General features: G+C 51.4%; 1 long non-coding RNA gene across 1 annotated transcript; it reads left to right on the forward strand.

Annotated features, from left to right (window-relative positions):
- On the forward strand, window positions 1-25,862 carry LOC128147948 (uncharacterized). Its single transcript, XR_008237145.1, has 3 exons — window positions 1-36; window positions 25,567-25,613; window positions 25,737-25,862. It is a non-coding gene; the product is annotated as an uncharacterized LOC128147948 (long non-coding RNA).
- Window positions 25,863-27,354: the final 1,492 nt, after the last annotated feature.

Consider the following 27,354-nt stretch of genomic DNA (forward strand, 5'->3'; position numbering starts at 1 on the left):
GTGCAGGCCGCCTTTGGAATGGGATGAGCGTTTGAGGTGAGCTGTGGATTAGCGAGGAGGAGCGTGGGGCTGGCGACTCTTCACGTTCGTGTCTCTCTGTATCTTTGGTACCACGAGCGACGACGGCCGCAGGGTCCGACTCCGCAATGAGCGAGTAAGCGTAACGCGGTGGCACTTGTGAGGAGCGGGAAGTCGGGGAAGCAGTTGGCGTTGGCCGATGGGATGCTTACTCCCTTTTCTGGTTTGGTTTGGGTGGGTTGGTTGGTTGGTTTGGTGGTTTGTTTGTTTTTTTTTTACCTGCAGATGACGAAGCGGAGCCTGGCGACTGCAGGAATATCCCAGTTAGCCCATGTGGTTTTTCTGGATAATGGATTCAGACCGTCAGCCCTCTGCAAGCTAAGTTGAGGGACCAGGGCTGGGGAGAGGCTGGGAGGAAGGGACGAAGCTGGGAATTGCAGGGAGGGGTTTTAAAGTTAGTGCAGGAGAGAGGGCTGTCCCAAAGCAGTCCCCTTTGAGCAGGCGAAGGGAGCGGGTTGCTTTTCAGCGTGAGACCTGCGTGTGCCGGGCAGGGCAGTTCCGGCCTGTGTCCGCGGTGGCGTGTAGTTTGTGTAGTCTGTCTTCTGTGCTTAGACCTTCCTCGGGTCTCGATGTCCTCGTCACGCTTGGCGCCGGAGGAGCGTGGCATGCGCTTTGGGCGCCGTCCCTGGGGTCTCGAATGCTCGTACTCATCAGCCCGGTGCCAATCAGGTGCTTCTTTTCTTGCGTTCGGAGCTCTAAAGCGTGGATTGGTCTCGGCAGCTTCCGGTCGGTCCTCTCTTGCGGCGTTCTTCCGGGCTGCGTCGGCAGCTCCGCTCTCTTGCCGTCCATTTTCTCGGACTGGGACTTCTTCCCCGCATCCTGACGTCCTTACGTCTAAAACGCCTGGCTTCTGGCGCATCCATCGTCTGGGTTTTGATAGTGCCATGTTGTAAGGGCCGTTACGTTTTACTCCTCGGGGTCTGCCGTATTGCTTCCCGGCCTCACGGTTGCGGGCCCCATAGGTCGTCTTGCCCGACGGCGCCTCCCGTCCAGAGGTCATTCTTTTTGCTGTGAGTTTTCTCTCTCTTTGAATCGCCTCGTTGGTAGCGTTCCACGTGGCGAGGTTCTGCGCACAGGCGTGTTTGGCTTGGAGCTGCTCTGCCTGGGGATGTAGAGTCAGGGGTAGGTGGAACAGCGATAAGAGTCTATGGGTGAAATGTTGATGTGCCTAGACCGTCCAGGTGAGGGTTGTACAGTCATCTCAGCTCGAGTAGCCGTTGGCGGGCTGTGTGGGCAGCCGTGCCGATAGTGTTTTACCGAGACGATTGGAGCCGTGTGGCAGGGGTTGTTGAGGGGCAGTGAAGCGGATTTGAATCTCTAAGGTGTTAAGTCTTGCACGTGATGGGCTTAAAGTTTGGCGCTGGTCTTTTTTTGGTTGGGTTTCTTTTTTTTTTTTTTTTTTTAAATGGCAGGCTGTAGTTGGACTCCAGATGGTCTTCGTAGATGGAATCAAGACCTCTGGAGTGGTGAAGCTCTTGCTCTGCATCCAGGTGACTTGTTCAATATGGGTTTTTTTTTCAGATGCGGAGGGACAAGATGTGTGCCACAGAGCAACGGGGGAAGGCAGCGGAGCACCGTAAGGAGGTGGGTCCGGGAGTGGAGTCGGAGGGAAGATGCGGCCGGTGGCTCTATGAGATTGCTTTGCTTTGCTGTGCTTTGCGGGTTTTTTTGCTTTGCATTGATCTGTATTTGCCTTTGTCTTGCGTTGTTTTGCTCTGTATTTGTATTGACTGTCACGTGAGACTTGTCTCGCATTGTATGACCTTTATTGTGTTTTTTTCTGACATTGTAGTGCTCTGTGCTTGTATTGACTGTCATCTGAGACTATCTTGCATTGTATTGCTCGATATTGGTTTGTGTTGTAGTGTTCTGTACTTGCATTGTTTGCCATCTGAGACTGTCTCGCTTTGCATGGCCCTGCATTGTGTTTTGTATTGCAGTGCTCCGTACTTGTATTGAGCGCCATCTGAGACTGCCTTGCATTCTATGGGTCTGTATTGGTTTTGTATTGTTTTGGTCTGCACTCGTATTGACTGTCATCTGAGAGTCTCTTGCATTGGCCCTGTCCTGTTTTGTCTGGTATGGCAGTGCTCTGAGTTTTTTTGTCTTGACTGAGATAAGAGTACTGCCTTGTATGGCGTTATAGTTGCACGCGAATTGCATGGCTCTATGTTTGTGTGTGTATCGTATGTCATTGTAGAGACAGCATAGAAAGCTTAATGACTTTGGGTTCTTTGCAAGCAAGGAGTTGAGTGGATCGCAATTGGACTGTGAACTAGCATAGAGTAAGGCAGTAACTGGGCAATGGTTCATATTGTTTATGCGGATGCTTTGTGGCAAGCCTCTAGAAACAGTCAAGGCCTCGAGGTCCGAGTAGCAGCGTGACGGGCCTCGGAGCGATCGGTAACTTTGGGACAGCTCTGTGTTTGTGATGCTCTGTTTTTTCAAGTGCCATGGAGGACACTGACTGTGAGAATGTGTTATTTTTGGAATAGGTGGGAAGCAGGGGAGGGGAGCGGTGGAGGACTTCTCTCTCAAGGATGAAGTGTCTTAATAAAAAGCTTTGTGTGTTGTTTTTGCAGGCGATGACAGGGCACGAGGTGCTTGAAGGAACCTTGTGTTTAGGTGACATGGCTGCTACGGAGGTTGGACTGTGACATGTGGCACTGTGAAAGCTAAGTATCGGGTTGAAAATGCACGGATGGTGGAGATGATGGTGTGTGTTGAAACATTGGTGTAACGGAAGGGTAGTTTGGAAGGGGAGTGGGCTCGGCCCAGGGTTTTTGCAGGTAGGGCAATTTTTGAGTCCCCCGGTGCCGCAGGCACAGGGTGATGGCCCTTTGATGGTGGTGGGCAGTTGCATGGATGATTTGAGAGTTGAGGGCTGGCATATATGCGATCTGAATGAGTGGTGTGTTGCGAACATGTGTAACCTTGTAGGGTTATGTGGTTTAGCCTTTTTATGTTTTTTCCTTTCAGGTTGGATGTAGAGTTGAGATGTTTTTCAGGGAATTAGAGAAAAAAAAAAATTAGAATTAAAAAAACCCAGCTGCGATATAGGTTGGTTTTTGGTGTCGTCCCATCCCGTTCCGGCCCCCCCCTCCCACTTTTTTTTCCCCCTGGTCCTAGCCGCTCCATGAGGCGATGCTGATCGCCAATGTTCGGACCGGGGTCCGGCTCAGGCCAGGGTTTTCACAGGCAGGGCGATTTTTTTCAAGGCTCCCGGGAATAGTGTTCCCATGGAGCGCTGCCCTGGAATGTGGTAATTGCCACTTAGCACAGGGAATTATTTTGTTCAGCGGATGGTCTTTGGAACACAGTTGAGGATTTTGCGGGGGGGGGGGGTGGAGTTGGAGTAGATAGCCAGCATCGAGTAGGCCAGGGTTGTGAAGTGGGTGAGTGTAACTGTATTTTTCCGTGGTGGGTTTCTCAAATCTTTGGGTGGTCTTTGTAGTTTGTGATGTAATGATATTTTTCAATTTTTATTTTTGTGCCTAGGTGTGGAAGTGGACAGTCTGTCAAGATGAGCAGAGCTCACTCGTTTTCAGCTTGGGAACAGGGATCGTGGAGGTAACGTCACCTCGGGGAGGAAGACCCCTGGACGTGAAGCGACAGACGTAATGGGAGCGAGGAATGTGGAAAAGACCACTCCGTAGAGAATTGCAGGCAGTATATAGTGGCAATTCTTGTTAAGGTAATGCTAAAGTTTTGGAGTTTAAATGTATTTGTAAAAATAATGATTAAAAGAGGAGTGAAACTAACAGTGGCAAATATTTGACCAATGCGGCCATAACTCTTTTCTATACATTGTAGTAAAAGTACATTGTAGAATTGGACTGTAAATACTGACACAGCTGAATGTACGTGGAGTCAGTAATGGACCAAATGAAACAAAAATAAAATGAAAAAAAGGCAGGTAATTAGGTCTCCTTGTGAGAGTCACAGTACTAATGGCAATCACAAAGGCAAGTGCAGAGCGAAGCATGTGTGTTTAGTGCCCATAGATCAACTTAGCTGTTTAAGTAAGTGAAAGTGTTCATTAGAATTAGGCATCCAAGGGAGAGTTGTAGATACCTCGAGGTAAATGTAGCTGCGGATGGGTTAATAGAAAGGGTGCGCATTACTGGCTCTAGTAATTGCACAACTTTGAAATTGGTGCTGTAGCTACATAACTGTGAAATGGGCTCGGGTACTGTGTAACTTTGAAATTTGCTAGTGCGTGGTGTGCTGCCGAAATGGGCTCGGCTACAGTGTAACTTTGAAATGGGCTCGGGTAGTGTGCGACGCCGAAATGGGCTCGGGCTCGGGTGCGGTGCGCTGCCGAAATGGGCTCGGCTACAGTGTAACTTTGAAATGGGCTCGGGTAGTGTGCGTCGCCGAAATGGGCTCGGCTACAGTGTAACTTTGAAATGGGCTCGGGTAGTGTGCGTCGCCGAAATGGGCTCGGGCGCGGTGCGGTGCGTCGCCGAAATGGGCTCGGGCGCGGTGCGGCGCCGAAATGGGCTCGGGCGCGGTGCGGCGCCGAAATGCGCTCGGGTAGTGTGCGGCGCCGAAATGGGCTCGGGCGCGGTGCGGTGCGGCGCCGAAATGCGCTCGGGCGCGGTGCGGTGCGGCGCCGAAATGGGCTCGGGTAGTGTGCGGCGCCGAAATGGGCTCGGGCGCGGCGCGGTGCGGCGCCGAAACGGGCTCGGGCGCGGTGCGGCACCGAAATGGGCTCGGCTACAGTGTAACTTTGAAATGGGCTCGGGCGCGGTGCGTCGCCGAAATGCGCTCGGGTGCGGTGCGCTGCCGAAATGGGCTCGGGTAGTGTGCGGCGCCGAAATGCGCTCGGGCGCGGTGCGCTGCCGAAATGGGCTCGGGCGCGGTGCGGTGCGGCGCCGAAATGGGCTCGGGCGCGGTGCGGTGCGGCGCCGAAACGGGCTCGGGCGCGGTGCGGCACCGAAATGGGCTCGGCTACAGTGTAACTTTGAAATGGGCTCGGGAGCGGCGCGGCGCCGAAATGGGCTCGGGTAGTGTGCGGCGCCGAAATGGGCTCGGGTGCGGTGCGCTGCCGAAATGGGCTCGGCTACAGTGTAACTTTGAAATGGGCTCGGGTAGTGTGCGACGCCGAAATGGGCTCGGGCGCGGCGTGGTGCGGTGCCGAAATGGGCTCGGCTACAGTGTAACTTTGAAATGGGCTCGGGCGCGGCGCGGCGCCGAAATGGGCTCGGGTAGTGTGCGGCGCCGAAATGGGCTCGGGCGCGGTGCGGTGCGGCGCCGAAATGGGCTCGGGCGCGGTGCGCTGCCGAAATGGGCTCGGCTACAGTGTAACTTTGAAATGGGCTCGGGTAGTGTGCGGCGCCAAAATGGGCTCGGGCAGTGTGTAACTTTGAAATGGGCTCGGGCGCGGCACTGAAATGGGCTCAGATAGCGTGTAACTCTGAAATGGGCTTGGTTACTGGATAATATGTGTATAATATCTGGGGTTTTTTTTCATTCTGTATCTCCCTGTCCCCGTTCTTCTTCCTGCTCTTCTCTTTCTCTGACCCTTTGTGGTGCTCCCTACTCTTTCTATTTACGTCTTCTATTTCTCTGCAGGGGTCCTAATACCTCTCTTTCTCCGACCTCCTGTGTTTCTCACAGTCTCTCTCTATCTCTTGTCATTATTCTCATCTGTCACTCTGTCTTACTTCCTGTCCCATCATATCATGTTGTATCTGTTCCTCCTGCTTTTTTCTCTCCATCTGTCCAGATCCCTGTCCCTTTTTTCTTCTACTGCTGTCCCTCTGCCCTGCTTCCTCTTGCTATCTTTTCTGTATTTCTCTGTTTTATTTCCTCTTACATCCTTGCTAGCTGTCCCTTCTCTCTTTTCTCTCTTCCTCTATCTCTCTCTCTCACTGCCTATCACAGTTGTTTTTTCCTCCAGTGCTGTCCTGCTCTCTGTCCCTTTTTTCTCACTCTCGTTCTGTCATGTTCCCTGTGTCTTTTTTTTAACTTCTCCATCTCTGTCCTGCAGCCTATCACTATTTTTTTCCTCTTCCATCCCTTTGTCCTTCTTCCAGTCCTTGTCTCTCTCTCCCTTTGTTCTCCTTCCCTTCCTTTTTTCCTTTCTTGCTACATCTCTGTTCTGCTCCCTAGAATAGAATCAAATCGAATCAAATCACGAAATTTGGAAAAGACCTCTAAGATCATTAAGTCCAACCATCAACCCAACATGACCACACCCACCAATCATGTCCCAAAATGCCACGTCTACCTGTTTTTTGAACACCTCCAGGGATAGTGACTCCATCACTACCCTAGGCAGCCTGTTCTAATGCCTGACAACCATCTCAGTAAAGAAATTTTTTCTGATATCCAATCTAAACCTCCCCAGCGCAACTTCAGCCCATTTTCTCTCGTCCTATCTCTAGTTACTTGATAGAAAAGACCAGCACCGCCTCACTTCAACCCCCCTTTAGGTAGTTGTAGAGAGCAATAAGGTTTCCCTTCAGCCTCTTTCTCCAGACTAAACTGCCCCAGCTCCCTTAGCCGCTCCTCATAAGACTTATGCTCCAGGCCCCTCACCAACTCAGTTGCCCTTCTCTGGACACATTCCAGCACCTCAATGTCTTTCCCATAGCGAGGGCCCCAAAACCGAACGCAGTACTCGAGGTGCGGCCTCACCAGTGCCGAACACAGGGGAACAATCGCTTTTCTGCTCCTGCTGGCCACACTGTTTCTGGCTCATATTCTGCCAGCTATTATCCAGCACCCCCAGGTCTTTTTCCGCCGGGCAGCTTTCCAGCCGCTCTTCCCCAAGCCCGTAGCGCTGCACGGGGTCGTTGCGACTGAAGCATGGGAACGGGTACTTGGCGTCACTGAACGTCATGCGATTAGCCTTGGCCCATCGATCCAGCCTGTCCAGATCCCTCTGTAGAGCCTTCCTACCCTCAAGTAGAGCAGCCCTCCCTCCCAGCTTGGTGTCATCTGCAAACTTACTGAGGGTACACTCAAGCCCCTTATCTAGATCATTGATGATAAAGATACTAAAGAGAACTGGCCCAACACCGAGCCCTGGGGAACACCATTTGTGACCGTTAGTCAACCAGATTTAACCCTGTTCACCACAACTGTCTAGGCTCAGTCATCCAGCTAGTTTTTTTTACCCAGCGAAGAGTACACCTGTCTAAGCCATGAGCTGCCAGCCTCTCAAGGAGTATGCCATGAGAGACAGCGTCAAAGGCCTTGCCGAAGTCAAGGTAGGTAACATCCACAACCTTTCCCTCATCCACTAGGCGTGTCGCCTGGTCATAGAAGGAGATCAGGTTGGTCAAGCAGGACCCGCTTTTCATGAACCCACGCCGGCTGGGCCCGATCCCCTGGTTGTCCCGCACGTGCCACGTGAGCGCACTCAAGACGAACCGCTCCATAATCTTCCCCGGTACTGAGGTCAGGCTGACAGGCCTGTAGTTCCCTGGATCCTACCCACCCTGGCCCTTTTCTGTGTCCTTCTCCTTGTCTCCCCTCTCCATTTCTCTGTCTTATTCCCTCTGCAGTTTTTCTTATTCTTTGATGCTCTGTCCTGTTCCTTGCCGCTATCTTTTCTCACTCTGTCTCTGTCCTGCTCCATGTCTTTTAATTTTGCCTGTCTTTCACTTTGTCCTGTTTCCCTGGCCCTTTTTTTCCTCTCTGTATCACCTTGTCTCGCTCACTGTTCCTGTCTGATACTGTGTCCTGCTCCTTGTCCTTCTTTCCCCCTCACCCCATCCCGCATTCTGCTTTCTGTCTTTCTTTTTTCTCTTTCTAGCCTTCTGCCCCAATGCTGCTTTCTCCACCGCTGTCCTGCTGCCTGCCCCTTGTTTCCTCTCACTGTTCCTCTGTCCCGCTTCCTGTCCCCATCTTTTTCCATCTTTATTTCTCTATCCTGCTGCCTGCCCAGTTGTTTCTTGCTATATCTCCCTGTCCACCTGGTTCTCCCTTTTCTCCTTTCTCTCCTCCTCTGTCCCGCTCCCTGGCCCTTTTTTTCTCCTCCTCACCTCTCTCTGCTCTAGCCCGTTGCTTTCCCCCCCCCCCACTTCTTAATCTCTTTGTACAGATCTGAACCTTTCTTTCTTTCTCATTCCCTGTCCTTTTTCTGTCTCTGTCTGTATGCCCTGTGCTCTGTCATAGTTGTCACTCCTCCTTTGTTTGTTCTCTCTTTCTACCCCCATCTCTGTCCTGTTTACTGACCCTACATCTTCTTGTTCCATCTCTCTCTTTCTTGATTTCCCTACCTATCTGACCTTTTCTTTTGACCTTTCCTCTCTCTTTGCTCCTCGGTCTTCTCCCTTGTCTTATTTTTCTCTTTCTACTCCTCTGTCTCGCTCCCCATCACTGTATTTTCTTTCTCCATTTCTCTGCCCCACTCCCCCTGCCTCTCTTTCTCCATCCCACCGTGCTGCTGCCCGTCCCTCCTTCCCTCTCTCCCTCCCTCTTTCTCTGTTGTTATCCTCGAGTCCTTTGCTGTCTCTCCACCCCTCTGTCCCGCTCCCCAACCCTAATTTTCCTCATTTTCTGTTTCCATTTCTCTATCCTGATTTTGGTCCCTGTTTTTCCTCTGGCTCCATCTCCCTATCATTCTTCCTGTCGTTCTTTCTCTATCCCAGTGTCCTTCTCCCCATCCCTCTCTTTTTCTCTGTATCCATTTTCTTGCACCCTGTCCCTCGCTTGTTTTCGGTATCCCTATCTCCTTCCTCTTGTCCTTCCTTCCCTGTGCCACCTCTGCCTCTGGCCTGCTGCTCGTCACTGGTATTTCTTTCTCCCACTCTTTGTCCAAGTTCTGTCGTTCTCTTTTGCTCTCTGTCCTTCCTCCAACCTGCCTTTTCCTCCCTCTGCCCCTAATGCTTCCTTCTCCATTTCTCAGTGCTGCTCCCTGCCCCTTTTTTTGTTTCACTGTCCATCCTGCTTCCTCTCACAGTTTTTTCTGCCTTTATCCCTCTGTCCCGCTGCCTGTCTCCTTGTTTCTAGTTATAGCTGCCTGTCCAGCTAGGTGTCCCTTTTTTCTTTTCTCTTTTCCCTACTCTGCCCCTACTTTTTCTTCCTCTATCTCTGTCTGTTTTTTCCCCCCCTCCATCTCTTTCTTAATCTGCATCTGGTTCCCTCCACTGCCACCAGTCCCGTTGCTTGTCCTGCTTTTTGTCTCTCTGTGTATCGCGCTTTCTATCCCCATTACTTTCTCCCTTCCCCCTTCCTTTTTTCCTCCTTTTGCTCTATATCCTTTGTCCTGTTGCTCATTAGTATTTTTTTCTTTCCATTCCTCTATCCTGTTCCCTGTCCCTCATTTCTCTGTCCTGGTACGTATCATTATTTTTGCTGTCTGCATCCCACTGCCCTGTTTCCCATTCATCTCTTTTGGCTCCATTCTCCCATCCTGCTCCCCATCAGTATTTTGTCTTTCTCCAGCTCTCTGACCTGGTCCCCATCCCCCTTGTTTCTTCTCTGTCATTCTTTCTGGTTCCTTGTACCTCTCGCTCTGCTATCTTGCGTACCACATGCCGTTCCTCTCTGTTTACACCCCGCTGTCTCCGTCCCCTCCCTCTCTTTGCCTCTCTATCCCTCTGTCCTTGTCTCTGTTTTTTCTTTCTCCATGTCTCTGTCCTGCTGCCCAAGTCTGTCCAGTTCCCTTTTCCCCCCCTTCTCTGTTGATTACTCAGCTTTTCTTCCTCTCCCTATGTTTTCTTTCTTCATCCCTGTGTCCTGCTGCGTGTTCCCTCGCTCTCACTCCCCCAGTATCTTGCTGTGTGTTATTCATCCTTCTGCCCGTTGATTTTTCCTCTTGCTTTGTCCTTTTGTCCTGCTCCCTATAAGCATTTTTTAATTTTTTATATTTCTGTTCTTCTGCACATTGCCATTTTTTCGTTCTCCATCTCTCCTGCTCCCTATCCCCCACTTTCTCTCGTGTCATTCTTTCTTCTTCCCCATGCCTGTGTTGTGCCGTATCCTCGCATCCCTCTCCCTCCCTATCACGCTGTCTTGCTCCCCATCCCTCTTTTTTTCTTTCTACCCTTATGACGTGCCCTGGTCTTTCTCTCTACATCTTTCTGTCATAGTCCTTATTTTGCTCTTCTTGCTCTTTTCCTCTCTCTTGCTCTATCCTGCTGCCCATCGCTATTTCTTCATTTTCCATCCCTTTATCCCGCTCCCTGTCCTTGTCAATCTTTCCCTTTGTTCTGCCTCCAGTCTTTGTTTTCTCTGTCTCCGTCCTTTTTCTCTCTGCTGCTCAGTCCTTCTCCCTCATCTTATTTTTTCCTTTTTGCTCTCCCTCTCTTTTTCTCTGTGACCCTCTGTGCTGTTCCTTTCATTTTCTTTCTCTAATGATCTGTTGTCTTACCTGTCCCCCCCTCACTGTCTCTCACCCTCTATCCTGCTCCCCGGCCCTATTATTTGTTGCTTCGCTTTCCGTCCCACTCTCCGTCCCCATTTTCTCTGTTGCTCTCGTTGCCTCCCTATGCCAGCGTCCCAATCCCCATCCCGCTCTCTTTTGCAGTATCCCACTTTCTGGCTCTCTGTCTCTTACCTATTTTCTATATCCAGCTGTCCTTCCTCCTGTCTTTCCTTGTCCCTCTGGCCTGCTGCCCATCACCAATTTTTTTCTTTCTCCATCTCTCTGCCTCGGTCCTATCACTCTCCGCCTCTCTCTGTCTCTAATATTCCTCTCTCCATCTATGCCCTGTCCCTTTTCTCTTATTCTCTCTGTCTTCCATCCTCCCCCTAACTTTTTGTCTGCACGTACCCATACTGCCTGTTCCATCGTTTCTCGCTATATGCCCCTGCCCAGCTCGCTGTTGCATTATACCCCTCTGTCCTGCTCCCTGGCTTTTTTTCTCATCCCGGAACTGGTTTTTATCTCTCCATCCCTTTGTCATGATTGCCGTCTCGTTTTTCCTCAATCTTTCTGGCTCGTTTCCTGCCTTCTTTCTCTCTCTCCCTCCGTCCTACTCCTGCGCGTACCGCACGAGGGAGCGAGACTACGCGTCTAGGAAGCTTTGTCTCGTAACAGCTGTGAGACACCCGCGTATTCTCTTAGGTGGAGGATAGCCAAGCGACCGGAGTTAACAGAAGAGGAAGGGAGGAGAGGAGGAGAAAGAAGCAGCTGAACTGGCAAATTCTCCCGGCAGCGTCAAGAGCGAAAGCTGCGGTGAGCCCTGGGCCCTCAGGGCCCTGTCACTCCTCTTGGGCGTCCCGGGCCCTCCCTTACCCCATTTTTTCCTCCCCTGTACCTCCTTTTTCCGTTTTTCTCTGAGCAGTTCCCTGTCCCCATCTTTTAGGTCTTCTCTGTCTCTGACCTGTAGCCCATAGCTAACTCTTTCCTTCTCTGTCTTGCTCCTAGCCACTATTTTTGCATTCTTCCCTCTCTGTCCTGCAGCTCATCGGTATTTTTGCTGTTTCTGGCTCACTCTGTCTGGCTCCCTGTCGTTCAAGGTCTCCCTTCTTGGCTCTGCAGCACATCACGCATCTTTTTCTTTCTCCATCTGTCTTTATCCTGCTCCCAGCCCCTCATTTTGAATTCCCTCCTCTTTGTCTTGTTGCCCATCAGTATTTTTTCCTTTCTCCATGTCACTCTCTCTTGCTTCCTGTTCCTGGTTTTCTAAGTCTTCTCTTTCTGCCCCCTAGACCGTCACTATATTTTTCTATCCCCATCTCTGTTTGTCTGGCTCCCCATTCCTCTTTCTTCATTCCGCCCTATCTGCCACATCGCCCGTTGCTTCTTTCCTTTCTGTCCATCTTACTGTCCCCATTTCTAAACTCTTCTCCTCTGCCTGATACACGCCTGATAGCTCGTTGTAGCCTTTTTTCTTTCTCTGTCTCTCTCTGTCCAAGTCTCCTCTTTCTCATTTTTATTTCACCCCTCTCTCTCTCCCTAGAAGCCTGTCAGGACTTTTGCCCCTTTCAGTCTCTCCATCTGCCTCCCTGCCCCTGTTTTTTGTTTCCTCCACCTCTGCCCTGGTACCCATCAACATTTTAATTTTCTCTGTCTCTCTCGGTCCAGCTCAAGATCCTGATTTCTTTTTTAAAATTCCTCCCCCTCTGCCCTGCAGAGCACCGCTTTTCAAGTTGTCTTTCTTCGTCTCTCTCTCTCTCTGGCTCCCTGCCCCTGTTTTTTCATTCCTCCCTCTCTGCCCTAGAGCAGCTTCCCCCCCGCCCCGGCTCTCTCTTTCCAGTTCCCAGGCCCTGTTTTTCAATTTTCTCTTTCTTTGCCCTGTGCCACATTGCAATTTCATTTCTTTTGCGCGCTCCCTCTCTCTCTGGCTCACTACCAGGATTTTTTAATTCCTCCCTGTCTGTCTTGTAGCCCATTGCTGTTTTTTCTTTCTCGGTGTCTCTCTGTCCAGCTCCCTGTTTTTACTTAAAAAAAAAAAATTCCCTCCTTCTTTGCCCTGTACACATCGCTCTTTAAAGTTCTCCTTCTCTGCCCTGTGGCCTACTGTGATTTGTTCTTTCTCTGTCTCTCCTTTTTCTGGCTCTCGGTCCCTATTTTTCAGTTTCTCCCTCTCGGCTTGTAGCACAATGTTGTTATTGATCTTTCCTCATTTCTCTCTTGTGCAGCTCCCCGCCCCTGTTTTGTAATTCCTCCCTCTCTGCCCTGCGGCCCGTTGCTATTTTTGCATTCTCTATCCTGCTCCCTGGCTTGAGTCTTTAATCGCTCCCTCTCTGCCCTGTAGCCTGTTGCAGGGTGGTTTGGGGTTTTTTTCTTTCTTTCTCCGTTGCTCTCTGTCCAGCTCCCTGTACCTACTTTTTAATTCTTCCCTCGCTGCCCTGCAGCCTGCCGCTATCTTCCCTTTGTCTCTCTCTGCATGGCTCCCGGTCCCTTCCGTTTTGAAATCCCTCCCTCTCTGTCTTGGTGCTCATCGCGTTTTTGTCCTTTCTCTGTATCTCTAGCTGGCTCCCTCTTACTATTTTTCAATTTTTTTCTTTCTCTGTCTCTCTGTCCAGCTTTGGATACCAATTTTTTTAATTCCTCCTTCTCTTCCCCGCAGCCTGTCTTTCTTCCCCCTGCCCCTTATTTGTCCCACCACCACCACCTCTGCTTCCCTGTCGCCATTTTAATTCCTCCCTCTCCACCCTCTGGCTGTTGCTATACATCCCGTGTGTGTCGCCCTGCATCTGGCCCCCTGTCCCTCTCTTTTCATTCCTCTCTCCTCCCTGTAGCCCGTCGCTATAACTTTCTTGTGCCGTCTCTCTCTGTGTTTGGCTCTGGATCCCTGTTTTTTCCTTCCTCCCTCCCCTCTCTCTGCCCTGTTGCCCCTGGCTATTTTCTCTTTCTCCATCTCTCTCTGTCCAACCCCCGATCTCTATTTTTTCATTCCTCCCTCTCTGTCCTGTAGCCCATCGCTATTCTTTCTTTCTCTGGCTCCCCGTCCCCGTTGTTCAGTTTCTTCCTTCTCGGTTCTGCAGCACGTTGTGATTCTGTTTCTTTCGTTGACTCTCCTTTCCCAGTCCCTCACTTTTAATTCCTCCCACTCTGTCCTGTTGACCCTCGGGTTCCCCCTCGCCTTTCTCCACCTTGCTCTCCACCTTGCTCTTTCTTGCTTCCCGGCCCTGTTTTTTAATTCCTCCCTCTCTTCCGCATAGCTCGTCGCTTTTTTCTTTTCTCCATCTCTCTACGTCAGTCTCACTGCCCCCATTTTTAAATTCTTCCTTTCTGCCCTGTACCATGCCGATATTTTTGCCTTTCTCCAACCCTCTCTGTCCAGCTCCCTGTCCCTATTTATTAATTCCTCCTCCTTCCTGCGCCCAGAGCTATTCCCCGCGATTTCCATCTCTCTCTGTCTGGCTCCCTGTCCCCAGTTCTTAATTCCTCCCTCTGGCCCGCATAGCATGTCTGGACTTCCCCCTGGCTCCCCCTGTCTCGGCTGGGCTCCCCCTCTCTCTGCTGCCCCCCTCCCCGTTGCCCCCCGCCTCCTGTTGGTCCCCTCTTCTCTGTTGCCCCCCCCCCGTTGGGCTCCCCCTCTCTCTGTTGGGCTCCCTCTCTGCATTTTAACTCCACAGTCTCTGTCTCGTAGCCCCACAGTATTTGTCTTTTCCCATCTCTCTTGCCTGGCTCCCTGACACTAGTTTTTACTTCCTCCCTACATGTCTTTTAGCCCATTGCTTCCCCCTCTGCTTTCTCTATGTCTCTGTCCGGCTCCCACTCCCTGTTCTTTAATTCCTTCCTCCTCCCTGTAGCCCACTGCTGGTTTTTTCTGTTCTCTATCATGCTCTGTCTGGTCCCCTGTCCTTTATTTATCAATTCCTCTCTCTCTGCCCTGTGGCCTGTTGCTTTTTCCCGTTTTATTTCTTCCTCTCTTTCTGTCCAGCTCCCTGTCCCTGGTTTCTCAATTCCTCCCTGTCTGCCCTGTCACACGTACGATCTTTTGCCTTTCTTCACCTCTCTCTGGCAAGCTCTCTGTCCCTCTTCCTTAATTCCTCCCTGTTACCCCTTCTTAATTCTTCCCTGTAGTGTGTGTAGCTATGTTGTTTGTTTTGTGTTGTTTCCCACCCTCCTGCCCCTTCCCTCCATCATTTGCTGTCCTGAGTCCCTGTTGTTTCATTCCTCTGTCTGTGCCCTGTTTCTTGTCACTTTTTCTTTCCTCATCTCTCTCAGTCCAGCTGCGCACCCTTGTTCTTTTTAACTCCCTCTCTGTCATGCTGCCTACACCAGTTTTTTTCTGCATCTCCATCCTGCTCCCCATCCTTCCTTGTCAGTCACTGTCCCGTTCTCTCTTCCTCCTCTCCCTGCTGCGTCTTTCTCCATCCCTGTCGGGCTCGCTGTCCCGTTCTCTGCCTCATGCTTTCTGATTACACCCCCACTCTCCAGCAGGCTGCCACTTTTATCCTCTCATCTAGCGTGCAGCACCCTGGTCATTTTTGGCAGCCTCCACCTCTGCCCACCAGCTCATCAGCCCAGAAGCCAACCAACTGACTGCCAAGGAGTCCCAGGGGCAGGGGGAGCTTTGGCGGCCCTGAGCAGACTCGCTCCCAGAACTTATTACACGCATGACTGCATAAACACTCGCCGTCTCCTTTGTGCTCCCTTTGCACAGAGCGAGGGGCTGTGAGGGAGTCCAGGGGAGGAGGTGATGCATTGTGGGGGTCGGGTGATGGCCCCCTGGTGGTCCTGCTGGGCTCCAGCTGTGGGCCAGGGCTGGAGGAGCCTCAGGTGCAGGCAGTGAGGATGATGGTGACAGCCCCTGCCTCTAATGGGGTGGCTGCCTGCAGAGGGGCCAGCACTGCCCTGCCCTGGCTGGCTGCAGAGAGGCCGAGGGAGGAGCGGAGCAGTTGCCGAGCTCTGCCGGGCCGCGACTGCGCCGAGGGAGAAGGCGAGCAGGGCTGCGTGATGCTCCCTGACCCTGTGTTTCTTCTGCCACGTCCCTGCGGGGCTCCTCATCCCTTTTTTATTGATTTCTCCGTCTCACTGTCCTTTTCCCTGTACTTTTCCTTCTCTGCTCCTCAGCCTTTCTCCCTCATTTTATTTTTCTCTTTCTGTTCCTCTCTCTTGCTCCCCAACGCTGTATTTTCATTCTCTGTATCTGCTGCCGCAGTAACAACTGCCAAGTTGTCCCAGGGGAAGGGCGAGCGTACGGGCACCGAGCCCCGGAGCAGACTCACTCCCAGGACTTACACGCATTAACAAATAAACATTTTCGCACCACCCACCGACTGGTGCCCAGCCAATCCCCGAGCTGCGGCATCCCCTGGCCAGCTTCCCCAGTTGATATACTGGGCAGGACATCATATGCTATGGAATACCCTTTTGGCTCGTTTGCGTCAGCTGTCCCAGCTGTGTGGACTCCCAGCCTCCACTGGCAGGGCAGTATGAGAAGCTGAAACGTCCTCAACTTAGTATAAACACTGCCTCGTGACAACTAAAACATCACTGTTTTATCAACATTATTGTCATGCTAAATGCAAACTACAGCACTATACCAGCTACTAGGAAGAAAATTATCTCTGTTCTAGCCAAAACCAGGAAACTCCCTCTGCTCTTTACCTCATTTCTTGTCAAACTTTCTTTCTATGCCTCCCTCTATCTAGCTCCCTCCTCTTCCTCCTCTTTATTTCTTCTCACTCTTTCCTTTACCCTGTCAGTTTTAAAATTTTCTTTATACGTATGTCTCTCCCCAGCTCCCCGGCCTTATTTTTTAATTTGCACCCATGTGAATCGTACCCCGTCGCTTTTTGAATTTTTTTTCTATTTCTCCCTCTCTCTTCCTCCCTGTCCCTGGTTTTAAATTGTTTCTTGTTTCCTGTACCCTGCTGCTTTCTTGTTTGTTTCTATGTATCCCCCAGTCCGTCTCCCTGCCTTTATTTCTTAATGTTTTCCTATCTGCCTCATACCCTATTGCTTTTTAAGTTTTATTTCTATGTCCCCCTCGATCCAGCTCACTGTCCCTATTTTTGAATCCCTCCCTTTAGCTGGGGAAGGGTCTGCCCAGGCACACCCACCTGAGGGAGCTGACGAAGGTGAACCATCCGAGGAGGGAATCCAAGGGGGTCCCGCAGGCAGCCACGTCCAGCAAGGAACAGCCAGCCCCCGCGGCGAGGAAGTATCCCTCCGAGCCATCCCCGGCAGAGCGCGCCAGCAGCGCACGGCGCCTCCGTCAGCCGCGCGCACAAGCCACCGGGAAGCCTCACGGGAGAGGAGCGTCGAGGCACCTGCCGCCGAGGCGGAGAGAAAAGCATCGGGGCGGTGAATGTCTCCCACCGGCGTCGGGAGCTGCGGAGAGTCACGCATTCTGTCGCGTGCATCCCGCTCCGTCTCTGCCGCCCTTCCCCAGATCTCTGTCCGCCTCCCTGCCTGTCCCTCCTTCCGCCTCTCCCTCCACCAGCCCACCTGCCTGCCTGGCTCTCCAAAACTTGTTACTCTTCTGCCAACTCTGCCCTGTACCACTTCATCTATACATTTTTTTTCCTACGTTTCCCTCTCTGTGGCTCCTATTTTTTACTGCTTTCCCATGTTTCTTGTACCCAGTTGCATTTTAATTTCTCTTTCTATGTTTCCCTCCCTCTGATGCCCCAACCCTTTTTAAAATTCCTCTCTCTCTCCTGTACCCCATCACTTTTTGCTTTTTATGGTTCCTTCTATCCATCTCCCTGTCCCTATTTTTAAATTATTATCCATCTTTTGCTTCTTGTACCCAATCGCCGTTTAAGTTTCCTGTCTACATTGTCCTCTATCCATCTCCTCGTCCTTGTGTTTTTATTCTTGTCTGTGTTTCTTGTACTCAGCTGCTTTTTAAAATTCCTTCTATGTCTCCCTCTATCTGGCTTCCTTTCTTGATTTTTTATTTCTTCCCTATATTTCTTATACCCCTTTGCTATTTAATTTATCTTTCAACAATTCCCTTTATCTCGCTCCCTTTCCCTAGATTTTAATTCCTCCCTTGCTTCCATATACCCCGTCACTTTTAAAATTGTCTTTCAATGTTTCCTTCTACTCTGATCCCTGTTCCTGGTTTTCAGTTCTTTCCTGTCTGTCATGAATTACGTTGCTTTCTAAATTTTGTTTCTATGTCTACTTTTATCTAGTTAGCTGTCCCTAATTTTCAATTTTGTACTCTCATAATTCTTTTTGTTGTGAAATTTTGTTTCTAGGTGTACTTTTATCACGTTTTCTCTCCCTATTTCCTAATTTTTTTCCCGTTTCCTGTATCCTCTCGCTTATACATTTTTCAGTCTATGTCTACTTTAATCATGATCTCTCTCCCTGTTTATTAATTATTTCCCGTCTGTCCTGTGCTCTGTCGCTTTTAAATTTTCTTTCCTCATCTACTTGTAGCCAGTTCACCGTCTTTATTTTTGAATTCCTTCTAGTCTGTCCTGTATCCCATTGCTTTTAAAATTTTCTCTCTCTGTCTCTGTCTATTTAGGGGGTTTTGCTATTTTTTCATTTTTTCCTGTTTTCACTTTTGAATTTTTGTTTGTGTTCACTTCTACACGCTTTTGTCTCTATTATTTACTTTTTTCCTGTATTCTATCTGCTCGCTTTTAAAATTTTCTTTGCGTGTCTACTTTTATCAAGCTGTCTATCCCTTGTTTTTAATTCTTTCTTGTTTGTCACATACCTTGATGCTTTTTAAATTTTCTTTATGTCTTTTTTTTTTTCCCCTTCTCTTAGTTCATCCCCTGGCTTTAGAGGGTCTCCTCGGCATGTAGAATCATAGAATCATTGAGGTTGGAAAAGACCTTCAAGATCATCGAGTCCCACCATCATCCATGCCCACTAAACCATGTTCTGGAGTACCTCGTCTACACACTTTTTTAATACCTCCAGGGACCTCCATTTCCTCTCGTCCTATCTCCAGCCACCTGATAGAAGAGACCAGCACCCACCTCGCTACAACCCCCCTTTAGGTAGTTGTAGAGAGCGATAAGGTCTCCCCTCAGCCTCCTTTTCTCCAGACGAAACCGCCCCAGCTCCCTTAGCCGCTCCTCATAAGTCTTACGCTCCAGGCCCCTCACCAACTCGGTTGCCCTTTTCTGGACACGTTCCAGCACCTCAACGTCTTTCCCGTAGCAAGGGGCCCAAAACTGAACGCAGTACTCGAGGTGCGGCCTCACCAGTGCCGAATACAGGGGAACAATTACCTCCCTGCTCCCGTCGGCCACACTATTTCTGGTACAGGCCAGGATGCCGTTGGCCTTCCTGGCCACCTGGGCACACTGCTGGCTCATATTCAGCCGGCTGTCAACCAGCACACCCGGGTCTTTCTCTGCCAGGCAGCTTTCCAGCCGCTCTTCCCCAAGCCCATAGCGCCGCACGGGGTCGCCGTGACCGAAGCGGAGGACCCGGCACTCGGCCTCGTTGAACCTCATACAATTGGCCTCGGCTCATCGATCCAGCCTGTCCAGATCTCTCTGTAGAGCCTTCCTACCCTCAAGCAGATCGACCCTGCCTCCCAACTTGGTGTTGTCTGCAAACATGCTGAGGGTGCACTCGATCTCCTCGTCCAAATCATCGATAAAGATATTAAACAGAACCGGGCCCAGCACCGAGCCCTGGGGAACACCACTAGCGACCCGCCGCCAACCGGATTTAACCCCATTCACCGCAACCCTCTGGGCTCGTCCATCCAGCCAGTTTTTCACCCAGGAAAGAGTACACTTGTCCAAGCCACGAGACGCCAGCTTCTCAAGGAGTATGCCATGAGAGACAGCGTCAAAGGCCTTGCTGAAGTCAAGGTAGGTAACATCCACAGCCTTTCCCTCATCCGCTAGGCGGGTCGCCTGGTCATAGGAGGAGATCAGGTTGGTCAAGCAGGACCTGCTTTTCGTAAACCCACGCTGACCGGGCCCGATCCCCTGCTCGTCTGGACTTGCCACGTGAGCGCTCTCAGGACAAGCCATTCCATAATCTTCCCCGGTACCGAGGTCGGGCTGACAGGCCCGTAGTTCCCCGGATCCTCCCTCCGACCCTTCTTGTAAATGGGCGTCACGCTGGCAAGCCTCCAGTCCTCTGGGACCTCCCCCGTTGACCAGGATCGCCCATAGATGATGGAGAGCGGCTTGGCAAGCACCTCCGCCAGTTCCCTCAGTACTCTTGGATGGATTCCATCTGGTCCCACAGATTTGTGAGCGTCCAGACAGCGTAGTAGGTCACTAACTATTTCCTCTTGGATTAAGGGGGGTTATATTCTGCTCTTCATCCTCATCTTCCAGCTCAGGAGGCAGAGTACCCTGAGGATAACTGGTCTCCCTATTAAAGACTGAGGCCAAGAAGGCATTAAGTACCTCAGCCTTTTCCTCATCTCTGGTGGCAATGTTCCCTTCTGTATCCATTAAAGGATAGATATTCTCCTTGGGATTTTTTTTACTGTTACCGTATTTGTAAAAACATTTTTTGTTGTCTCTTACAACAGCAGCCAGATTTAGTCCTAGCTGAGCTTTTGCCTTTCTAATTTCCTCTGCGCATGACCTAACAAGATCCCTGTACTCCCAAGTTGCTCGCCCTTTCTTCCAGAGTTGATAAACTCTCCTTTTTTTCCTGACTCCTAGCAAAAGCTCCCCGTTCAGCCAGGCCGGTCGTTTTCCTCGGCGGTTTGACTTGCGGCACGGGGGAATAGCCTGGTCCTGAGCCGTTAAGATTGCCTTCTTAAAGAACGTCCATCCCTCCTGGACCCCTTTTGCCCTTCAGGACCATCTCCCAAGGGACCCTCTCAACCGGTGCCTCAAAGAGGCCAAAGTTTGCCCTCCGGAAGTCCATAGCGGTGGTTTTGCTGACCCCCTTCCTTGCCTCACCAAGAATTGAGAATTCTATCATTTCACAGTCGCTAAGCCCAAGACGGCCTCCGACCATCGCACCTCCCACCAGTCCTTCCCTGTTCGTAAACAATAGATCTAGCAAGGCTCCTCCCCTGGTGGGCTCACGTACCGGCTGCGTCAGGAAGTTATCTTCCACGCACTCCAGGAACCTCCTAGACTGTTTACTCTCTGCTGTGGCGTATTTCCAGCGGACGTCTGGAAAGTTGAAGTCCCCCACGAGAACAAGGGCACACGATTCTAAGACTACTGCCAGCCGCTTGTAGAACGATTCATCCGTCTCTTCAACGTGGTCGGGCGGTCTATAACAGACTCCCAGCACGATATCTGCCTTATCGGCCTTCCCTCTCATCCTCACCCATAAGCACTCCACCTTGTCATCACAATCGTGTAGCTCCGTACAGTCCAAACCCTCCCTAACAGAGAGAGCCACCCCACCACCGTTTCTACCTCGCCTATCCCTTCTGAAGAGCTTATAGCCATCCATCGCAGCGCTCCGGTCACGGGAGTCGTCCCACCGTGTTTCCGTGATGGCGACTAAGTCATATCTATCCGGCCGCACGATGGCTTCCAGCTCCTCCTGTTTATCGCCCGTGCCGCGTGCATCGGCATAGATGCATTTGTGCTGGCCTATCGAATCCACCCCTAATATTGGCACGCTGCCCCCAGGCTCATCTCTGGTGCACCTAGTCTTATCCCTTACCCTCTTCAAACCTAGTTTAAAGCCCTCTCTATGAGCCCCGCCATCTCACGAGCGAGGATTCTTTTACCCCTTTGAGATAGCTGGATACCATCTGTCGCTAGCAAGCCCGGTGCCACGTAAAACTCCCCACGATCAAAAAACCCAAAACACCACCGACGGCACCAGCCTCTGAGCCACATATTAACCAGGTGTGTTTTCCTGTTCCTTTCAGTATATTTCCCTGCCACTAAGGGATTGAGGAAAACACTCCCTGTGCTCCTTCCACCAATCGCCCCAGTGCCCCGAAGTCCCTTTCGATTGCCTTTGGATTTCTCCCTGCAATCTCATCACTGCCAACCTGCACAACCAGCAATGGGTAATAATCAGAGGTCCGAACCAGACCCGGGAGTTCCCTGGTAATGTCTTTTACCCGGGCCCCAGGGAGGCAGCAGACTTCCCTGTGGGACGGGTCAGGACTGTATATTGGGCCCTCTGTCCCCCTCAGAAGGGAGTCGCCTATGACAATTACCCTCCTTTTTCTTTTTTCACAGGCTGCGAGAATGCGTGGGGCTGCCCGACTGAGCCTAGGCACCTCCCTGGATAGGGCTTCACCTATACCCTGATCTTCACTGACCCGGTCCTCAAGTTCCAGAGCCCCATACCTGTTGCGTAGGGGCAACCGGGAAGGTGAGGGAGACCGGGAGGGGACTCGCCTGCCTCCCCGAGCAGGGACCTGTATCCATTCCCCTCCAACTCTTAGGTCCCCTCCTGCCTGGTGGCAAGGGGGCAGGGGAACCTCCGCTTCTCACGGAGCCTCCGTCTGCTGCGTCTGCCTCAGGGACGGTAGGGTGTGGGTCCACCAATCTATCTCCCTCTCACACTCCCTGATACTCCTCAACCTTTCCACTTCTTCCTTCAGTTCTACCACCAGGCTGAGCAAATCACTCCCCTGGTCACAGCTCACACAAGAGGCGTCCCCGCTGACCTCCATCATTTCTGATAGACTCAGGCACTCCCTGCAGCCAGAGACCTGGACAGCTGCACATTTACACGGGAGCTCTGTCTGCATCGCCACGTTTTTCCTAGCAACGGCTTTCACCCGAGCGGCAGCCATATCGGGGTCTCCTTCTGAGGCCGACGTCCACCGCTTCAGTAGCCTTCTCGAGCTGGGAAGGGGGGGGCTGCGCCCTACCTGCCCGAACTGCCGCGCAAACTGCCGCACCACGCCCTGACACGCCACGCCCTGTTTGCCACGCTCTTGGTCGCTGGCGCTCCTCAGGGCCATTTAAATCTCCCGCAGTCACCCCTGGCAACGCCCACGCCGCGTCAGCCTCTCTTACGAGAGCTGCCGGCTCTGCACCGTCCCTCTGCTCTTCCCCGGGGCTCCCGGGCCTCGGGAACCTCCCGGTCCGCCTCAACGTAGCGCTTAGCCGCCGACTTACCATTGCGTCTGCTGGCCTCGCCGCCGACTGATGTGATTTTAATAACTACATTGTTATTGCATTTAATGAGCTAGTTTCCTACCTAGTTTAGAGGCACATCTATCTTTTTCTGTCTACGCCTCAGAAAAATTTAGTTTAACTCCTTACCCGGTCACGTTGCCGATGCAATAGTTGTAGCTGTAGTACAGGAGCAGGTAGCGTCATTGCCAGTAAAGGTCGCTTTCTCTGTTCAGGGTCTCGCTTACTGTAAATTTAAGGCAGGTAAGAACGCTCCTGCTGCTCCTCCAGCTGACTTTATACCTTCTGGTGGTTTGCCCTTCCCCTTTCCCAGGGGATTGTGGGAAGGGTGGTGGGCGGAGGCTCGGGGTATTTGAGCCACAGCCTCTGCTGAGGGAGCTCATTGTGCTCCTGGGTTTCTCTGGTGTTGGTGCTCAGCTCTTCCTTGAGTCCTTTGCAGCTTTTGAGCTGGCTCAGCTCTTTGGGAAGAGGTGTCTGCTCGAGGTAAGACCTTCAGGACCGGTTAAGGTTTGGCAGCATGTGTAGTAGAAAGTAACACTTGTGTGCAGCTTTTTTTTCTTTTTTTCCCTTCTTTTTTTCAGGTCAGTAATTTTGTTTTGAGTGTTCAGGGGTAGAAAGTTGGTTTAATAGTATGCATTGTTTGTTTGGGTTTTTTTTTAATTCTTCATGCATTGTGTTTTCCTGGAATTCCCAACTTTATTGAAAACGGAACCTTGTTTTATTTCACCAGTTCTGCTGTATGCTGTGTAAGTTGCTGATATCTCTCTTAACGGGACCGACGATGACGTTGTTTAGCAGGGGTTAGAGTGAACATCTTGTATGCATCCATATATGGAGTTTTAGTACTTCTGAAGAAAGCAGAAGGGCCAGGAGGCACAGCGCCTTTCAGGCTCTGGGATGCCTCGTCACCTTTCCTCATTGCCCACAGAACGCCGTGTTGTCCCTAGAACCTTTGCAGCTTGCGGCAGGCCCCTCGTAGATTACAAGCCTTGGGGCTTGACTTTATTTTGTGGGCAAGTAGCGGAGCTGGAACGAGCGGGGAAGCAAACACGGTGGTGCTTATGAGGAGGGGGGAGTTGGGCAAGTAGTTGGCGTTGGCCGGCGGGATGCTTACTCCCTTTTCTGATTTTTTTGTTTGTTTGTTTCATTGCAGATGTTGAAGACCAATGTGTCACCTTGAGGAACATCCCAGTTAGCCTGTGTGGTTTTTGTGGAGGATGGTTTGAGACCCACGGCCCTCTGAAAGTTAAGTTGAGGGACCAGGGCTGGGCAGAGGCTGGGAGGGAGGAACGAAGCTGAGAATTGCAGGGAGGGGTTTTAAAGGTAGCGCAGGAGAGAGGCCCGTCCAGGAGCAGTGCCGTTTGGGCAGGCGAAGGGAGCGGGTTGCTTTTCAGCACGAGACCAGCGTGTGACGGGCAGGGCAGTTCCAGCCTTTGTCTGCGGTGGTGTGCAGTTTGTGTAGTCTGTCTTCTGTCCCTTAGACCTTTTGCGGGTCTCAATGTCCTCATTGCGCTTTGCGCCGGGGGAGCGTGGCACGCGCTTTAGGCGCCGTCCCTAGGGTCTCGAATGCCCGTACTCATCGGCACAGTGCCATTGGAGCGTTTCTTTTTTTGCATTTGCAGCTCTAAAGCACGGATCGGTCTCGGCAGATTCCGGTCGGTCCTCTCTCGTGGCATTCTTCCGGGCTGCGTCGGCAGCTCCGCTCTCTAGCCATCCATTTTCTTGGACTGGGAGTTCTTCCCCGCATCTTGACGTTCCTAGGTCTTGATGACAGGCTTCTTGTACATCCATCCTCTTGGTTTTGACAGTGCTGTCTTTTAACAGGCCGTTACGTCGGACTCCTCGGGGTCTGCCGTAGAGCCTCCTTGCCTCAGTGTTTTGGACGCCGTAGGTCATCTTGCCGGATGGCACCTCCCGTCCGGGAGTCCTTCTTGCTGAGAGTTTTCTCTCTCTTTGAATCACCTTGTCTGTACCGTTCTGTGTTGTGTTGGTCTGTGCACAGGTGTGTTTGGCTTGGAGCTGCTCTGCCCGGGGATGTAGAGTCAGGGGTAGGTGGAACAGCAATAAGAGTCTAAGGGTGAAATGTTGATTTGCCTTAATTGTTTAGGCAAGGGTTGTACGGTCATCTGGGATTGAGTAGGCATTGGTGGGCTGTGTGGACAGCAATGTTGAGAGTTTTTTATGGAATTGATTGTAGCCATGTGGCAGAGGCTCTTGAGGGGTGGCGAAGCAGATTTGAGTCTGTAAGGTGTTGAGGCTTGCATGTGATGGGCTTAAAGTTTGGCTCTGGTTTTTTTTTTTTGTTTTGTTTTTTTAAAATGGCTTGCTGTAGCTGGAGTTGTTAAGCTCTTGCTCTGCATCCAGGCTGACTCGTTCAATATGGGTTTCTCTTTCAGATGCGGAGAGACAAGATGCGTGCACCAGAGCTACGGAGGAGGGGAGCGGAGCGCCGTGAGGAGGTGGGTCTGTGAGTGGAGTCAGAGAGAAGATGCAGCTGGTGGCTCTATGACTAGTTCATAAGGGTTCTTTTTTTTCTTTTATTCTGAAGGTGCAAAGCAAGGAGCGAAGTGGGCTATCAGCAGCGGAGGCGACTCGGGCAAGGTGAGCTGTGACTAAGGGGTTGAAGCAATCATTTCTTTGGTAGCGTTGTATTGTTAGCAGAGTTGGAAGCATCCCTTGTCATTTGTGTTTTGCAGGTGGTACACAGGCCTCGATGTGGCAAGCTGTTGACGGCACAGGTGGGGCATGTGAGCGGCTGAGGTAAAGGAGAGCAAGTTGGGAATCGGTGCGGGCGGGCTGAGGTTTCGGGCGGTGTCTCAGCATGCGTCTTGTGCTTTGGTTTTTGCAGGTGGTGCACGCAGCCTCGGAGGAGCCAAGCCGCAGGCCGATGAGGAGTTTGAGAAGGTGAGGTGGTTGTTGGCTGGGTAGGTCTTGATTAGCTAATTGGGTGGTTAATTAAACATTTACCTTTTTCTTTTGCAGGTGCTGTGTGGGCTACCTTTGGAATGGGATGAGCATTTGAGGTGAGTTGTGGCTTAGGGAAGAGGAGCATGGGGCTGGTGACTTCTCATGACTGCTATGCTAATTTGGTGTGTCTTGCCGTCTCAGGTACCATGAGTGATGATGGCCGCAGGGTCTGACTCTGGAATGAGCAGGTAGGCGTAACCCTGTGGTGTGTGTGATTAAGTGGGGGGTTGGGAAAGTAGTTGGTGTTGGCCGATGGGTTACTTATTGCCTCTCCTGACTTTGGCTTTTTTTTTTTTTTGTCTTCACTGCAGGTGATGAAGAGGAACCTGGCGACTGCCGGATCATCCCAGTTAGGCCGTGTGATTTTTGGGGAGGATGGATTCGTACCCTTGGCCCTCTGAAAGTTAAGTTGAGGGACCCGGGCTGGGGAGAGGCTGGGAGGGAGGGACACAGCTGGGAATTGCAGGGAGGGGTTTGAAAGTTAGCGTAGGAGGGCAGGGCTGTCCAGGAGCAGTCCCGTTCGGGCAGACGAAGGGAGCGGGTTGCTTTTCAGCACGAGAGCAGCGTGTGCCGGGCAGGGCAGTTCCAGCCTGTGTCTGTGGTGGTGTGTGGTTTGTGTAGTCTGTCTTCTGTGCCTTAGACCTTTGTTGGCTCTCAATGCCGTCATCAGTCTTTGCGCTCAGTGAGCGCGGCAGGCGCTTCGGGCGCCATCCCTAGGGTCTCGAATGCCCGTACTCATCGGCCCGGTGCCAATCGGGTGCATTTTTTCTTGCGCTCGGAGCTCTAAAGCGTGGATCGGTTTTGGAAGGAACCAGCCGGTTCTCCTCTGCGGCGCTCTTCCAGGCTGCTTTGGCGGCTCTGCTGCCTAGCCGCCTGTCGCCTTGGACTGGGAGTTCTTCCCTGCATCTTGATGTTCCTAGGTCTTGATGACGGGCTTCTTACACATCCATCACCTTGGTTTAGACAGTACCATCTTGTAAGGGGCCGTTAGTTTTGCCTCTTCTTCTTTGGGGCTGTCGTAGAGCCTCCTCGCTTCGTGGTTTTGGACGCCGTAGGTCATCTTGCCGGATGGCACCTCCCGTCCGGGTGTCCTTCTTGCTGAGAGTTTTCTCTCACTTTGAATCACCTTGTTGTTAGTGGTGTGTGTTGTGTGCATGGGTGTGTTTGGCTTGGAGCTGCTCTGCCCGGGGTTGTAGAGTCAGGGGTAGGTGGAACAGCAGTAGGAGTCTATGGGTGAAATGTTGATTTGCCTTAATTGTTTAGGCAAGGGTTGTAAAGTGATCTGAGATTGTGTAGCCATTGGTGGGCTCTGTGGACAGCCACATTGATGGTGTTTTATGGAGATAATTGGAGCTGTGTGGCATGGGCTGTTGAGGGGCAGTGAAGCAGATTTGAGTCTGTAAGGTGTTGAGGCTTGCATGTGATGGGCTTAAAGTTTGGGCCTTTTTTTTTTTTTTTTTAAGATGGCAGACTGTAGTTGGACTCCAGATGGTCTTCCTAGATGGAATCAAGACCTCTGGAATTGTGAAGCTCTTGCTCTGCATCCAGGTGACTTGTTGTTGAATATATCTGGGGTTTTTTTTCAGATGCAGAGGGACAAGTTGTGTGCCACAGAGCGATGGAGGAGGGGAGCGGAGCCCTGTAAGAAGGTGGGTCTGTGAGTGGAATCAGAGGGAAGGTGTGGCCGGTGGCTCTATGAGTAGCTGATAGGGTTCTTTTTTTCTTTTATTTTGAAGGTATGAAGCAAGGAGCAAAGCGGGGTATTGGTACCAGAGGTGTCCCGGGCAAGGTGAGTCGTGACTACTGGGTTAAAGGAACTGTTCCTTTGGAGGTGTCGTATTGTTGGCAAAGTTGGAAACATCCCTTGTCATTTGTCTTTTGCAGGTGGTATGCAGGCCTTGACGTGGCAAGCTCTTGATGACAGAGCGG

The sequence above is a fragment of the Harpia harpyja genome, chromosome 11 (assembly GCF_026419915.1).
Source record: "Harpia harpyja isolate bHarHar1 chromosome 11, bHarHar1 primary haplotype, whole genome shotgun sequence".
Lineage (NCBI taxonomy): Eukaryota > Metazoa > Chordata > Aves > Accipitriformes > Accipitridae > Harpia > Harpia harpyja.